Source organism: Entelurus aequoreus, linkage group LG06, assembly GCF_033978785.1.
Source record: "Entelurus aequoreus isolate RoL-2023_Sb linkage group LG06, RoL_Eaeq_v1.1, whole genome shotgun sequence".
NCBI lineage: Eukaryota > Metazoa > Chordata > Actinopteri > Syngnathiformes > Syngnathidae > Entelurus > Entelurus aequoreus.
Genome location: NC_084736.1, coordinates 65499815 through 65517220, shown reverse-complemented (window position 1 = coordinate 65517220; position 17406 = coordinate 65499815).

The following is a 17406-nucleotide window of genomic DNA, read 5'->3' as shown; positions in this document are numbered from 1 at the left end:
AACTTAGCAACCGGAGCTCACAGAGCTATGATAAAAACATTAGCGCTCCACCTACGCCAGCCAGCCCTCATCTGCTTTGCTCAGCAACACCCGTGCTCACCTGCGTTCCAGCGATTGACGGCGCGACAAAGGACTTCACCAGATCATCCGTGCGGTGGGTCTGCTAGCATCGGCTAGGCGTCTGCTAGCATCGGCTAGGCGTCTGCTAGCATCGGCTAGGCGTCTGCTATCCGAGTAAGTGGTCCTTGTGTTGCTACAGCCACCTACAACGTTCTTCTTTGCAGCCTCCATTGTTCATTAAACAAATTGCAAAAGATTCACCAACACAGATGTCCAGAATACTGTGGAATTATGAAATGAAAACAGAGCTTTTTTGTATTGTATTCAATGGAGAAGGCATACCTCTGTTCCTCGGGCTACGTCACGCGCATACGTCATCCTTCGAAGGCTTTTTCAACCGGAAGTGTGGCGGGAAATTTAAAATTGCACTTTATAAGTTAACCCGGCCGTATTGGCATGTGTTGCAATGTTAAGATTTCATCATTGATATATAAACTATCAGACTGCGTGGTCGGTAGTAGTGGGTTTCAGTAGGCCTTTAAAATGATCTTTTGTGGCAATTGATGCCAAATATTGCAAATTCCCATGGTTATTGCATATGTAAAAAAGAAGTTGAGAGTAATTGCAGATTGCAAATAGTCAGTGAATGCATCGCAAGAACGATTTTCACAATGTCAGTTGATTTATGTTGCTAACTAACAAAGTAATTAACTAAATACAAAACCTCTGAGTCCTGGCAGAGGAAACTATAATCACTAGGAGAGTGCAGATTACGCCAGGCCCTATTCCAAATAGTAAAATAATCCCCCTGAAAAAATCCAGAATTCCAGACAATGTTCTGGTGTTCTGAGAAAAAGTGCTACCCATAAGAATTTGCTACCCAATACTACTTAGCGTGCACACGCGTGCGCACCAACGCTAAAGATGTTCTCGAACCAAATAACCACAGCAATTAAGGTTAAAAAAACCTTGGCTATATTGTGGTTATGTTCAGCATTATTTTACATACCAGGAAACAAACCAAAACAAAAACGTTGAAAACCTTCATTAAAAATGCAAAAATGCATGGCTGGATGTTTGTTTTACTGCATGGTGACACAACGAATGTCAACAATATGACAAACTCAAATGAAAAATGATTAAAAACTCCAAAAGCACATGTTCCGGGGCCTATTTCGGACATTCACTGAAACTTTCATCCAAATCCGTCTGTCATGTATTGGTTATCCATCTGGTCACATGACCCGGAACAGGAAACGGATTTGTTCAAGGTACCAGTTGTTATGTAACACCACACACATGTGACGGAGCCGGCCGGCAGTGTGATGTTCCTGTCGGTCTGTAATTAATAATAAACCTTCTAAAGGATACTAAGCTTTGTGTATTCAATTCAGTGGTAAGATTGACACACAACAATGGCGACGAGGATTATTGTGGACGTTTGAAGACTGTTTAGTTGGACGTTAAAAGGAGTTAAACAAGCAACATGGACAAGTCGGGGATTCAAACGTTCGCATGTTACACGGACCCAGCCACGCTCGGGCCGAGATGGACCCGTTGGCTGACTTCGTTTGAATTATATGCTGATGGGAAAGGACTGATTATTGATGCTGACGCCACGGCTGTGGTGAAGCAGAGGAGAAGAGCTCTACTCTTACACCTGGCGGGACCAGACGTCCAGGATGTGTTCCAAACTCTACCAGACACCGGGGAGGTGACTGACTATGCGAAGGCAGTCACGGCGCTGAACACCTACTTCGTGCCCAAAGTCAACTCAGCATATGCCCGCCAGACGTTTCACAAGTTGTGCCAGGAAACAGGTGAGACGGTGCAACAGTTTTCTACACGTTTGAGACGGACTGCGAGGGATTGCGGCTTTCAGGCTGACACAGACAACCAGATAAGGGACGCTATCCTGAATAAATGTACATCATCATATGTGCGCAGAAAGCTACTGGAGGAAGGGGACACGTTGACTCTTGCCCGCACATTGGAATTAGCCTCACAATGTGAGAGGATCGAGGAACAGATGGCAGCCATGTCTCTAACTGAGGAAAAGAGGGAACCTACAGTCTACGGGAGGGACACGGAGGCTGTGCATCGCGTTGCTCAAAAAGGAGGGAAATACTCTACACCTAGAGGGAAAACAGCGGAAAAAGAAGAAGGCGCCACTTCGGAGAGGAAGTGCTTCAGATGTGGATGCGCTGATCACATGGCAAAAGATCCCAAATGCCCTGCACGTGGACAGACATGTCACAAATGCAACGGGAAGGACCACTACGCCAAAATGTGCCGTTCAAGAGGATCAAGAAATCAAAATGTGAACAATCTGGAGGTAGAACATGACAGTGAGTTTACATTCAATGTGAAAGAGGATGACATGTCAGAGAAACTTACATTTTGTGTGGGGGGAGTTAAGGTGGAAATGCTGGTTTATTCTGGTGCTAAGAGCAATGTGATGGGAACAAATGTATGGGAAAAACTAAAAGCAGAAAATATCAAATGTAATTCTTATGTGCCAAAAGAGCAGAGGAATTTGTACCCATACTCATCCAGTGAACCACTGCCAATTAAGGGGATGTTTGAGTGTGAAATCACCATCGGTGACAGATCTGAACAGGCAGAGTTCATTTTAATCAAGGGTAATGGTGAACCACTACTGGGGAGAAAGACAGCCATGAAACTAGGGGTGCTGAAAATAGGTGAGAATGTATCTGTAGTTACAGACATCAAAGGCACCCTCAGGCAACAATACCCAAAGGTATTTAAGGGTGTAGGAAAATTAAAAACCAAACAGCTCAGCCTATACATAGACCCAAAAGTCAAGCCAGTGGCACAGCCTCTCAGGCGCATACCATACAACCTCAGAGAGGCTGTAGAGAATAAAATAAAGGAGCTGACTGAGCTAGACATAATAGAGTGTGTCAAAGGTCCCACCCCTTGGTTAAACCCCGTGGTGATATCCCCAAAACCTGACAATGATATCAGGTTGTGTCTAGATATGAGGAGGGCCAACGAAGCGATCATAAGAGAACGGTACCCTATTCCAACCGTGGATGACGTTTTACAAGGCCTGAATGGCTCTGCTATATTTAGCAAGCTAGATCTTAAATGGGGCTACCATCAGTTAGAACTGACCCCAGAGTCAAGAGATATAACCACTTTTGCAGTACACAATGGAGTGTACAGGTACAAAAGGCTGATTTTTGGTGTCTCATCAGCCAGTGAGCAATACCAGCATGAGATAGCCAATGCACTAGCCGGCATCGAGGGTGTCGAGAACATATCAGATGATGTGATAGTACATGCACAAGATCAGGAAACACACGACAAGAGGTTACATGCTGTGATGAAGAGGCTTTCACAGTGTGGTTTAACACTAAATCCAGATAAATGTCAATTCAACATGGACAAGTTGGTTTTCATGGGGATACTTCTGACACAGAAAGGGATTGGTCCTACAGAAGAGAGGGTCAGAGCTATAGTAGAGGCCAGAGAACCCGAGGATGCTTCGGAAGTCAGGAGCTTCTTGGGTCTCGTAGGATTCAGTTCGAGATTTATCTCAGGTTTTGCAACAATATCAGAACCTTTAAGACGCCTGACCAGAAAAGACGTACCATTTGAGTTCGGTCCAGAACAGAAAAAAGCGTTTCAGGTTTTGAAGGAGGAATTAGCAAAAGCTGTTATACTAGCCTACTTTGACAAAGACGCACCAACCAAGGTGATAGCAGATGCTAGTCCAGTAGGGTTAGGTGCAGTGCTAGTGCAAAAACAACAGGGGGAGATGGTACCTGTGTGCTACGTGAGTCGCAGCCTGACAGACTGTGAGCGTAGGTACTCTCAGACAGAGCGCGAAGCTTTAGCTCTAGTATGGGCTTGTGAGAGACTACATCCTTATGTGTATGGCAAGAGATTTGATTTGGTCACAGACCATAAGCCATTAGAGGTTATATATGGCCCTAGATCCAAACCATCCGCACGCATTGAGAGATGGGTCCTCAGATTACAGCCATATGATTTCAGAGTTGTATACGTACCTGGGAAACAAAACATAGCAGACCCATTGTCACGGCTGCTGGGCAACACAGCACAGAAAGAGGTACACAAACATGATTCAGAAGAGTATGTTAGATTTGTAGCAATGAGTGCCACACCCAAAGCACTTACTACACGAGAGATAGAGGAAGCCTCTGCTACTGACCCAGAATTAATTGAGGTACGCAATGCAATAACAAGTGGATGTTTTGATAATTGTAAACAGTATGCACCAATTGTTAACGAGCTATGTACTATTGGATACATTGTGTTACGGGGGACACGCATAGTGCTGCCTCAGAGACTGCAAGCACGAGCACTTACACTAGCCCATGAGGGACATTTGGGAATAGTGGGAACCAAACAGCACCTCAGAACCAAGGTTTGGTGGCCTGGCATGGAGAAGGCAGCCGAGAAGTACTGTAAGGCCTGCCATGGATGCCAGATTGTAACCAGACATGACCCACCAGAACCACTGAGATCCACAAGTCTACCGGACGGGCCCTGGCAAGATGTGGCCATAGATCTGCTAGGACCGCTGCCAACTAACCACTCCATACTTGTGGTGGTGGACTACTACAGTCGCTATTATGAGTATGACATTATGACCTCCACAACTGCAGAGAAGGTTGTGGACAGTCTGGAGTCTATTTTCAGCAGACACGGACTGCCAGTTACCTGCAGGTCAGACCAGGGGCCACAGTTCAAGTCTGACGTGTTCAAGGAGTATTGCGAGACAAATGGAATCACACACGTGAAGACGACTCCAAAGTGGGCTCAAGCAAATGGAGAAGTTGAGCGTCAGAACTCATCACTAATGAAAAGGATAAGGATCGCCCATGCAGAAGGACTGGACTGGAAACGTGAACTAAGGAAGTATGTGACTGTGTACCGGAGCATAGAACATGCTACTACTGGGAAGAGCCCTGCTGAGCTACTCTTCAATCGGAGGATGAGGGGAAAATTGCCAGATCTCTGTGGATCACACACAGCGTCGCTGGAAGTACGTGATAGAGATGCAGAGCAAAAGGGAAAAGCAAAGCTCTATGCTGATGAACGACGGGGAGCTCAGTACTCACAAGTAGACGTTGGAGACACAGTGCTCGTACAGCAGGACAAGGTGGACAAGTTCACCACACCCTTCAATGCGACACCACATAAAGTGGTGAGCAAAACAGGGAATCAGGTTGTGGTTGAATCACCAACAGGAGCGAGATATCAGAGAAACACCACACATGTAAAGAGATATGTGACAAACCGACCAACAGAGAGACACGACACACAAGAGGAGACGCAGTGGACGGAGGACATTGCACTTGGAGTGGACACAGAGGGACAGACTAATGACAATCACACTCCACACCACACCCGGATGTCAGAGGTGCCAAAGGCCAGACCCCAAAGGGTTACAAAACCGCCTGGAAGGTTCAGTGATTTTTGTCTTGACCTAGGTTGACTTACATTGGAAAAAAATAAAAGAAAAGAGAGTTATTGTGCATTGGGAAAAAAAAGTGTTCCACATGTTACTGTGCAATGGTTTCACAGGTTTGTTTGGAGAAAACGTTTTGTGGTTTTAAGGGTCAGTACAGAGGTTGTTTACGGTACAAGTTTATTTCCAAGGAAAAGAGGGATGTCATGTATTGGTTATCCATCTGGTCACATGACCCGGAACAGGAAACGGATTTGTTCAAGGTACCAGTTGTTATGTAACACCACACACATGTGACGGAGCCGGCCGGCAGTGTGATGTTCCTGTCGGTCTGTAATTAATAATAAACCTTCTAAAGGATACTAAGCTTTGTGTATTCAATTCAGTGGTAAGATTGACACACAACACCGTCCATTACTAATGTTGCTAACTATCGGAGTACGCAACTTGCAATGTTTTATGAAGCAGCACATTTTTTCAGAACACCGACTCATCCCTAAAATATTATCACTTTTTCTTTATCACGTACTGACATTTCCTGAAAGTTTCATCAACATCAGCCAATAATTATTTTGGTTACGTTATGTTGCTAAGCTCCAGCACCCCCCGCGACCCCGAACGGAACAAGCGGTAGAAAATGGATGGATGGATGTGTCACGGTTTGAGTCGCAGCTTATTGCGGGGTCGTTCTCCCGGGATGCAGAGGGACAACTCCGGACGACAGCGTGAGGTAGGAGATGATTTATTTATCATAAATCATAGCTTAAACCAAAAACAGGAAACAAGCAAAAGGAAAACGTGCCGATCGCACGGGAAGCTAAGGTAACCACTTAGCACTGGAATCATGAACTAGAAGCCAAGAAACAAGAAATCAACCTACATGACTGTTGCATACAGCAAACAATGAAGCCAGACTGAGCGTGGCGAGAAAGGTGAATAAATAGCTCTCTGAATAGTGGTCGACTGCAGGTGAGCGTGCCGACCACTAACCAGAGGCAGGTGAACCCGATTAATCCCCATAGAAACCAAATCAAACCCAGAGGTGTACAAAACAGAAACTAACGGAGTCCAAAACTAACAGAACATAACTAAACAAAACATGATCCGGCCACGGATCATGACAGGATGTTGCTAACTAATTAACTAACTGACTAACCGCAGTCATATCCATAATCTTCTGGTGGCGCGAATTATATGAATTGACAGCGACCCCGAAAGGGACACCGTGGTAGAAAATGGATGGGTGGATGGATGGACAGTGTTGTTGGAATAAGGGGAACGTAAGGAGCATGATTGAAATACCAAGGTCTCATTAAATAATGAAACAAAAACAAAAAATATTTAAAATAACAGAAATCAATCAACAACAGTATAAGAGTTGATGAAAGTAACATAAATTCTCTATTTATTTATTATTTATAGTACTGAAGAATGATTACTGTACATCATTTTTTATTACACACAAACGCAAAACAAATTAGCATTTTTGCAACTGATATATGCTATACAAAGATTAATCTTGATTTATTGTGGCACTTATTTTCTATATGCACAAACTAAAACAAGACTAGTGAGTTCCAGGAGAGGGCAGCACCACCAAATCAGAAGAGTGTAGTTTTCTACTGCATAGCTGCTGCAAGTGTTTCAAAGAACATGGTCAGGGACATTCTGTATCCTACAGGAATGATGGAAAGGATTAGATTTGACTTCATGCAGAAGTCTTTTTTTGAAATTTTTCTTATTTTATTTTATTTTTTTATTTTTTTTTTTACAAATAATCAGAAATCAGAATGAATGTTTGAATCCAGGAATGTTTCATCAATGTATCGTATATCCTTCATGTGGTGTGTGTACAATGAGAGTGACTTAAAGGACCTATAGCGTCCAAGTTAGCAAAATTTCACTAACAAGTTCTCTTTATGTATATTCTCCTACTGAAAATGAATCTACCAATCATTTCCCATTATATTCTGGCTACTTTTTGCTGAAGTGATCAATGAATCTTCAGGTAGGTACATGTGAAGGTGTCCAATCTCGTGAGCGCAGCTTGATCCATCAGCAAACCATCTTAAAGTCAGTATTAATGATTAAAAACTAAAGTTTTGTTTGCTTTTTTTCGTTCACTTGTTGCGGTCTGAGGGAGCGCCCAACCCCCTTATACTCCCCAATTGGAGTCCGATGCGAACCAGATGACAGAGGTTTCCATAGGTATGGGTATTGGGGCCCGGGGTCATCATGGGTCAGCCATAATTCACGGCAGCGCTCCCAGCACAGTCCTAACACACACACAATACCCGTCACAGAATTCTCCGAGTCCACTTAAAGTCTTAAATATCACACACACACACTACAGTTCAAAGGGAGGTGCGGTGGCATGAACAGCATTGATCGACTTAAAGATGTTTTCTGTTAAATGGCTGAACATTTGCCATACTGTTTGAGTACATTTAGGTGCATTTCTGGCTAAGACAGGGTAAAAAAAATCTGTCGACCAATTACTTTATCAGTGTTACTCTGTGACAAGTCAAAAACAAAAATGCCCATTGTGCATGTGTATATTGTAGACATTTAAAACTACTAGCATGTGTTACAGGGCTAAGTGTTGGATGAAAGCTTCACAAACTAAAGCATGGCAAAGGAAAGTAGTAGTGTCAGTATTCCTTACAGTGGCAATGCCATGAATCAGGCCTTGTCAACTGGCGGCCAGGCATTGATTGATTGATTGAGACTTTTATTAGTAGATTGCACAGTACAGTACATATTCCGTACAATTGACCACTAAATGGTAAAACCCGAATAAGTTTTTCAACTTGTTTAACGGGGTCCACGTTAATCAATTCATGGAAAAAAATCATCACTGAAATAGGCCTGATGAAACCATTCAAACTGTGGGAATCCTGAAAAAAAATCTAACTAAGTTGCGAAAGTTGAACTTTTAACAGCAACTGGACAACAAGGTATGAATATTCTGCCCCAAACAAGTGCTCGAGTCATTGTTTTCTGTCGGACCTTCTAAGCAATGGACAATGGTAGAAATCCAAACGAGTAAGCTTCATTATAAAACTTGGTCAAATCTTTGATATTGTGCATCGAGATATTTAGTTTGTTTTGTATTGAAATTGCGGACTTTGTGATGTCTTTTGTATTCATGGTCATGCTAGCGCTCCAAGCTTGTTTAATACACGTAGCACTAAATTTGACCAGTAGAGGGCAGTAACGCTACACCTTAGCTTTAATTGTGATGAGTCACAGACACATACATTGTGTCCAATGTTTGATGTGGATGTTGTTTAGGTAGGTAGGTCTTTATTGTCATTGCACAAGTACAACAACAGTTTGTTCTCAGCACAAACCCATTCAAATTAGACAAACAAACAGTGTACAGGGTTACAGAACAGGAACGTTGATGGGTCGCCACAAGGCGCCCCGTAAAAGATGGGAAAACGGTAAATGCTGGAGGAGGATGAATAAAAAAATACAATCTATACTTGGCTCCTAAGGGGGCCCAGTCTGGAGTGGTAAAAAACCTCCATAGCAAAGCACATATACATATTACAACATACATCTTGCAACAGAGGGGGGTGGGGGGAGTGGGGGCTACGGTGGAAGGCTGCAGCTCTTCAGGCGCTGCCCATCCGTCCATCACCCCTAAGGGATTCGCGTCAATGGTCTTGGATGAGGGGTGGGGTATGTGTGTGTGGCGTATATTTTTGTGGATGCATGTGTGTGTGTAAGCCTGCCGCGTGTCTCTGTTTCGCGGCCTTGGTGTTGTGCAGTCGCTAGTCTAAAGTCAACAACAACAAGTGTGTGTCCATGAAAGACAAGAAGGGAGTTTGTTGTGTCTTCGCCCCACTGTCCTTCGGGAGAGTCTCGAAGCCAGGGAAACAATCCAAGTTAGAATGTTTTGTATGCGAGTGAAAATAAAATTTGCTTTTCACTGTAAATTGTCTATGACTGGTCCTCAAAATTCATCCTGCGGGGCAGACAATCCAATATTATCCAAATCACCAGAGTGTCCACAGTTCTTCCCGCATTCCGTTTAATTTCTATATGCATAAACATCTGAGTTGGTATGGTATGGTGTGTTATGGTAGTTGGCGAGAATGTATTAACACGAAAGCTATTCTATTTTATTTATGTAAAATACACAAAGGGCATTATGTAAAACACACTTTTGTAATGTTTATTTTATATTTATATTTACAGTCTTACAAACCTAAAGAAAAGGAAAGAGAAATAACACTGAAGAAGGAAAATAATTTTAAAGAAGGAAAATCAATCCTCAAAACTTTTGGAGGTTATGTTTCTTCAATCTGTTAACTATCCGTTTAGCTGCGCACGCTGGAAACGAGTAGCGAGGGCAGAAAAAGGAATTTATCGACAGTGAAGTTTTAAAGATGATGTGTTTACTTTGTAATTAAGTAAACACGGTCTCATATGAATATAACCTGTGGAGGCACCCTCTGACGAGACATCCACATTTCAATGTCCGGCCCCTGAGCCCTTGGGCTCTTGAAACAGCGGCCCTCTTCATTATGTAGTCGAATAGCCCTGCCATAAATTGAGTATTTTAATGCAAATTAAATGATTAAGTAATGTTTTGCATATATTAAGACTATCCATTAAATGTACTGTTTTGCAGAACGTAAACAGTCTAACTGAAAAGCAATATATTGCATTTTTGTGAGCGTGATATCTCATTTTATATAGAAAATGCAGGTTTTGTGCAAATGGTGCAACAGTGGGGAGTATTGTTTATAACACTGTTTGTTTTTTAAATGGTGGGATTATGCAAAAAAAAAACCTGCACAAATGATTTACATGTTGGAGGAGCTTGAGTGTGCATCTACACATCTCCACTGATTGAGAGTCAAGTCAAGCAGAGTTATAGCCAATGAGCTAAAATCCCTGGGCTTCCAATCCAATGTCCAGCACAGCTCTTAAGGTGTCAGGGAGTGAGGTTTACGCAACGGACTATAGCACAGCTAGACTAGCTAGCATTTGTTATAGAGAAACTAGGTAAACTAGATGTCCCGATTAGTGATATTAATGATGATCCGTGACGGTTAGTGTAACTGTTATAAATTTAGATTATTGTAAAACCGTGATTGATAAACACACTTCGATAAACTCATGAAACCTTTTTGCTGGAGAAGCAAAATGGCTGTCTCGCTCGCTTAAATGCTAACATGAATATAAGAGACATTAACGTCTTTCCCCATAAAGAAAGAATATACTTCAATCTGAACTTGTATAAACACATTACTGTATTAAGAAACTAAGTTATTAAATTAGAGCAGAGTAATGGATGTATACACAGGAAGTCGACAACAGGAAGTGAACTGGTGTGACATCACAATGGGCGTGTAACTCTTGTTTTGTCCATCCATCCATCCATTTTCTACCGATTGTCTCTTTCGGGGTCGCTGGGGTGCTGTAGCCTATCCCGTCTGCACTCGGGTGGAAGGCGGGATATACCTTGGACAAGTCGGCACCTCATTGCAGGGTGTTTTGTCTTTATCATTAAATAAAACCCCACTACAACATATTTACAAATTAAAGATAAACATAAACTTAAAGATAAACATATTCAAATACTAAAATAAAAATAATATGGCAATTACGAGCCAGAGGTCTGATCCGCAGCGAGAGGAAAGCGATGGACATTCTTCAGAACTGAGGAGAAAGGTTAGTTAATTAGCTTTGTCTCCATAAAGCTATAAGAACCCAGGCTACGTGGTATTATAATGTCTGTCTCCCGATTCGAAACGACTATGTACATCTATGCAGAATATAACATTTTAAGTGGCCCGTTTATCTCACCCCCTGCACTTTTGGGGGGGAATTTTCAATCAATCAATCAATCAATCAATGTTTATTTATATAGCCCTAAATCACAATTGTCTCAAAGGGCTGTACAAGCCACAATGACATCCTCGGTACAGAGCCCAATTTTGCCTATAATTCACAATCGTTATGAGAGACAAGAACACACATTTTTATTTTTTTTAATGCATTTTAAATCGTAAATAAACATGAATAAAAGTCCGCTTACAACAAAGTCATAGGGAGATCCTCTATCCAGCCCATAAAGCCCTCTAAATAACCATTCAAAAACTACCAACAATACTCCATTTACATCTCGTGACCTGAATATTAAAGTACTAGCGATACACTGCATATCTGAGTAAGATTAAATATCTCAAATAAGGGTGATATTTGCTTATTTTCTGTCTGATAAGATCATTCTTCTCACAAAGCAGATTTTATGTTAGAGTGTTTTACTTGTTTTAAGGGCTTTGGTCCTAAATGATCTCAGTAAGATATTACAGCTCGTTGCTGAGATTTGATGACCTATATTGAGTAAAACATGCTTGAAACTAGAATATCAACTGTTGCAAAGCTGTGTCATCAACACTCACAAGTATACAACTACTTTTTTTAAGTAATAATTTCTTACTTCAAGCATGAAAAAAAAAATCATGATGCCGAGCGCATATCATTATGTCAAGATAATGGCACTAGCATTTACTTAATTTAAGAATATTTTTCAACATATTGAGCAAAAAGGTCTCTTTTTTTTTCTACCAAGAAAAGTGCGCTTGTTATTAGTGAGAATATACTTCTTTTAAGGTATTTTTGGGTTCATTGAAGTTAGCTAATTTTACTTGTTTTGGAAAGTCTTGACAAACCAAATTTTCTTGTTCTACTGGCATATAATTTTGCTTAGTTCAAATAAAATACCCCTAATTTTTGTATTTTTTGTTCTTGTTTTTGATCACTGACTTTTTGCAGTGTATTGTTATTACGAGCGCTAACGCAGACTAAGTATTTTTAGCAGCTCTGTGATCACCGAGAGCTAACTAGCTGGTGTGCTGCTTCCTCGCCTTGGAGCTTGTGAACGTTTATTCTCGATCATAAATCATGCCTCTTACCTGGATTGTAGAAGGATGAGGACATAATCCGACAAGTTGGTCAACTTTGGCAGCCAACATAGGCGCGGAGATGGCGAGAAAGACACCCCTTTTTTTTTCTTCACGAGGATTATGAGTCATTCTTCATCTAAACAGGAATATATCAACATCTTGTCAGTCGGCATTCCAGTGAGAGCCGTCATTGAACAGTAAGTGATGTTTTATTATGTTTGTTGTCTCTCATGAAGTCTGCATGAGTAAGTAATCAATAACGTTGTTGTAAAAAAAAAGTCAACGTTGCGATGTGTTTGTGAAAATAATACGCCGCCGTATGCTTAAAATGAGCACAATACGTAAATAGTACATGTTATTATAAATGTGCCTGTTACTACATTACATATATACTTACATCGTGTATATAAAACCTTGATGGTAATATTTGTATAAGTCCGCTTCCAATGGGGCCAATGGGAGTCGCTCTATTCTGCCTACAAAGCGACTCCCATTGGCCCCATTGTTAGCGGACATTTTGATCGCATTTATTTATTATTTAGAATACATCTAAAAAAATACATCCGTCATGTCTTTCATAATGATTGTGAACGTATCCAAAAAAGTGCACTTCCCCTTTAACAAATTCCATCTTTACATGAATGGAAATAAAAAAAACTGAACATATTTTGTTCACTTATTATTCACTGGTTAGAAAGCATAAAAAACCCAGGAAAAAAAATGTGTTCTTGTCTTACACAAGGATTGTGAATTATAGACACAATTCCAAAGAAACTGCCGTTCCCCTTTAAGCTAATGCTACATTGCTAACATATTACATTTGTCAATACAATTACCATATAGCCCATTGCAAACAAAAAGACTGTTAAGAAGTAAAACAAAATGCTAACAAACAATATAAACTTAACCCTAACTCTGTAACTACATGTACAACTGTCCTACTAGCTACTTGCTAATATCAATTTTAGGAGGATGCTACATGCTAGCGTATTGTAGTGTTTCACTGAAACACTTTCCTGTTCCTGTAATGTCTCTATGCGCATATTAATGAGGTAGTTCTTATAGTTTATTGTTTAGGCTATGTTTACACTAACCCCTTAAACGAATAATTATTTAGCCTAAATCCCGTTTCAGCCACACTAAACCATCATTTAAGGTTCCCCTCCTTGGATATTTTTTTACACGGGTAAGTGCGCCGTGTATTTCTTGAATCTCCGGCTCTTAGCTTTGTATGGACTCATTGATCGTTTACAAACTGAGTTCGAAGAGGAAGTGACACCATTTAAAACCGCGGCCCACACAGGAAGTGACATCAGAAAGAACGCGCCACAGCCAGCTTCATAACAACCGGCGCTAACCTGGAAAGATGGGGGCAAGTCATCCAGACATGCCCGTGTTTCTCATTCTTCTACAAGTACAGACGCTTGTGGAAATCACACATGAATACTTTAAGAGAAGAAAACGCATGATTGCAGCTATTTGGGATACAACACATCTCAGACGGCAAGAGAACTTTTTAATGTCCAGGTCGGCTGGGATTCTACTTACCGAAAAACTTTGTCCATTTGTTGAAGGAGAGTCAACGAAAATGCGGGCTCCCGTGGATGTGATGAAAAAAGGTAGCGTGTGCTTTGTATTACCCGGCCATCGAGGGAAGACTATGGAAAACATCGAATGCATTTGGACTGGCAAACAGATTATCAGTTATTGTCCGCCATGTATGTCGCGGACTCAACGTCTAGGTCCAGAGTATATAAAGTCATCAAAAAGGAATGGACAATGAAGGTGAAGGCAAAAGAGTGAGGAGTGTCCTGACCAGATATCTAGATCCCTAGATTGATTGTTGTCAAATGTTCTTTATCACATTGTATACTTTCAAACGTCCAATAAAGATTTGATTAATTTATGATGGCTAAGGTGTGATTCACTACAATAGGGCCCCACAGCACACTGGATTCCATCCATCCATCCATCCATTTTCTACCGCTTATTCCCTTCGGGGTCGCGGGGGGCACTGGAGCCTATCCAGTTAATTGAAATACCACAACACTGGGTATTGTTCAGATAAGTTACATTTAAGAACTTGCACACAAAGCAACACTGGAGGTGACCATGATGTGCGTATTTTCCGTGCATGCGTACTAGGTCTTAAACGACCATTGTTTGTGCGTGGACAAGAATAAGGTTAGGTTGGATTTACCCTGGATAACCTTAGCCGGCTTAGTGTAGAAGGGGCCTTAGCTGGCTGTAAGAACATTTGTTGGGCTAATGCGTCTCTTGCATATCTTTCAACATTTAGTAACAGTCCGTCTCTGTGCATTTATGTACCCTTTTAATAGTGTGCCCTAGATGTTATGTATTGTGCACTGTGTTGGATTGGTGTTCTGTGTTATGACCCTCTTGTCATTTCCCTCTAATAAGTCAATGTTAAGTATTGCTAATGCAACAAAAAATATTATCTTCCAAGCAAGCAGGATCTCTTAATGGCCACAGTATCATTACAAACTGTCATATAGCACCTATTGTTATGGGACTTACCTTTTCATTGTATCCATAATTGTCATTAACAGTTGGACCTGTCTCCACGATTTAATGTAGTTTCGGTTCGATCATTCTGTATATTTTCCATCCGACCGAGGCAGGTCGCTCAGCTAAGCTCTGTGCTTCATGTTCCGACTGCAAACTACCGCAAACGTTTCCAGAAAATTGTCTACCATGTATGGCGATATCCTCCTCCTCACCTCAAACAGGTTGTTTGGAACAATTAGTTAATGAATATCTCATCATTACCATGAATTGATTAACGTGGACCCCGACTTAAACAAGTTGAAAAACCTATTCGGGTGTTACCATTTAGTGGTCAATTGTACGGAATATGTACTGTACTGTGCAATCTACTAATAAAAGTTTCATTCAATCAATCAAATCAACACCTCCTCCATGGTTTGAAATTGAATTTTCAGCATTTTCACACACAAAACAGGTTCCAACTAGGAATGAGCTCAAAAACCTGATTTAGCTGAACCATAAAAAGAAGAAAAACAGCACTTCCTTTGGAGACACCAATGACAATATGGCGAGCAAGGTTGCATTCAGGAACAAATGGAATTTTGAGTATCAAACATTACAACTCAAGCACAGTGAGTCGTTTTTTTGCACATTCTTTGTGTAGTACAAGTATATTCCTGCAATTGTTTTTATTATATTTTCTTATTTTTGGATGTATTTTTGTGTTATCATTTAATTTATGTAATTGGGGTATTTAAATTACTACTCAACTTGAATGTCACAAATATTCCCCCAAATAATTTTTTTTTTTTTGCACAACAATTTGCAAGTTTAACATTTTTGAAGCACCGTCACCATTTTTAAAGTACTGATTTGGTACTAGTATCAGTTTAATTTTAAACACTATCCATTCCTAGGGCCAACAAGCAAAAAAAAGTGGGTTTTACGACCCCTTTTTACGACCTCTTTACAAGTTTGCATTGGATAACAGGTGGGCTTCACTCACATACTGTACATGCAGATAGACCATGGGTGTCAAACTCATTTTGGCTCAGGGGCCGCATGGAGGAAAATCTATTCCGACACAAGCCGGACTGGTAAAATCATGGCATAATAACTTTAAAATAAAGACAACTTCAAAAATAGCACAAGCACATTTTGAAAGTGTACACATGACAAAGAATCCTCTTGGCAAAATACTTCTAAGTTAGTTGAAAATTCTGAAGAAAAAATTGGTGCTGTTTCAAAACATTATGAAGAACACAATTAACTTAGACTTTTTCTCAGTGTATCTACAAAGCCATTAAACTTAAAGCACTTCCTGTTCAGCATTCTCATGTGGGCAGGTTACCATTAAAAAAGTTTTGAAACGCAACCAAGTGTTTCCTCAAACTGCCGCATTGGTGACACCTGCAACTGCCACAACACATTCATTTAGCATCATTCAAATATTACAATTAATAATATAACAAAAACAATTGTCAAAATAACACCATAACATCCGAATTAAACGTAACATAACTACAAACTTAACCAATATGAACATGAATAAATAAAATAGAACAAACAACAAATGTAGAAACACACATTTTTACAATGGAGTTCAGGGTGCACATCGTGCCGTCAAAAAATTGCAAGCGCTGCACGGAATTGTAACTACAAAGATCATGGTTATATTGACTTAAGTCTTTGCATCTTACAGTTTTGTTTTCTTTATTTGTTGAGTGGACAACATTAGTCGGCCGCCAGCAACAACAGGAGCAGCTGATTGATTGCACCTGCGCTGATTGGAGTAGCGGCAGCTAATCCAAAGGGCACTTTAAGTCAGCTGACACGTCATCTTTAAACAGTGTGATGTGTGATGTGGTTACACTGGAATTGGTATTGCGACATCCAGTGGACACATTTAGAACAGCAGTTTCTTTCATTAAAACATTGCAGCCCATTTTTATACTTAGCAACTTCATTTTGCGGGCCATACATTTGAAATAGACAAACATCTTTTTTTTTGTTTTAACTTCTTAACAATTCAACCTTGGTGGAGGTCTGAGGTCGATCTATCATGTGAAGACACACCCCAAACATGTTTCGGCCATATGACATATTTTCTGTGTGAATATTTGCACTCATCTTTACACGATAAAGGCTTTTGGCTGGCGTTCATTGCCGTTATTTCGGGCCTCAACTCAAGCATAGATGAGCATGAATTGCAGTTGAGAGCAGTAGAATTAGGGTGAGGGGTTGCCGGTCTTTAAATATACAATAGGGGCTTTAACATAGGGGCAAGGGGAGTTCAAGAAAATGGTTTGCAGACTTTTAAAACATACGAAGAGGAAGAAAAGAACTATGAAAAGGGCCATCTGTGTGCTAAAGCGACTGCAAATTCTTCAGACCAGCAAAACTTAGCAGTCACACAATCTAAAATAATGCAAGCATTTGAAATGTTTT